Source organism: Palaemon carinicauda, chromosome 6, assembly GCF_036898095.1.
Source record: "Palaemon carinicauda isolate YSFRI2023 chromosome 6, ASM3689809v2, whole genome shotgun sequence".
NCBI classification, from domain to species: domain Eukaryota; kingdom Metazoa; phylum Arthropoda; class Malacostraca; order Decapoda; family Palaemonidae; genus Palaemon; species Palaemon carinicauda.
In genome coordinates, this window is record NC_090730.1 from 17,084,482 (window position 1) to 17,085,175 (window position 694).

Consider the following 694-nt stretch of genomic DNA (forward strand, 5'->3'; position numbering starts at 1 on the left):
GCTCAATCAATAAAAGCTAAACGATGATAATGTTGTCAAACAAAGGTGTTCCCTCCCAAGCTTTAATATGACCTCGCCTGTCAGTCTTTTCATTGGTTATGTTGTCCTATTGCCAACTCGGGGAAAGTTTCATTGTATTCTTGTTATGCATACACTTACACATGAATAAACACACACACATACACACTCACACACACACATATATATATATATATATATATATACACATATATAATCAGCTATAACTAGTCTATTGCAAGACAAAGGCCTTAGACATACTCGTGTCCTTCTACTCACGTCTGTTTTTTATCTTTCTATGCCAGATTATACTGCAAATTTTCTTAGCTCGTCAATCCATCCTCTTCTCTTCCTTCCCCTCCATATTTATGATATATATATATATATATATATGTATACACACACATATATATATATTTATATATATATATGTATACACACATATATCTATTTATATATATATATACACAACAACAACAACAACAACAACAATGTAGTCGTTTCCTGTCCACTGCAGGACAAAGTCCTCAGACTTGCCTTGGTCATGTCTGGGATTTGGCTATTTTCATCACTACTGCTGATTAGCAATGGTGGGAAGACTTTAGTCCAGTCGCTGACAGCAAACCAACATAGTATGGATGGCCCTGACTAATATAGCTTTGTTGATCATGGCAAT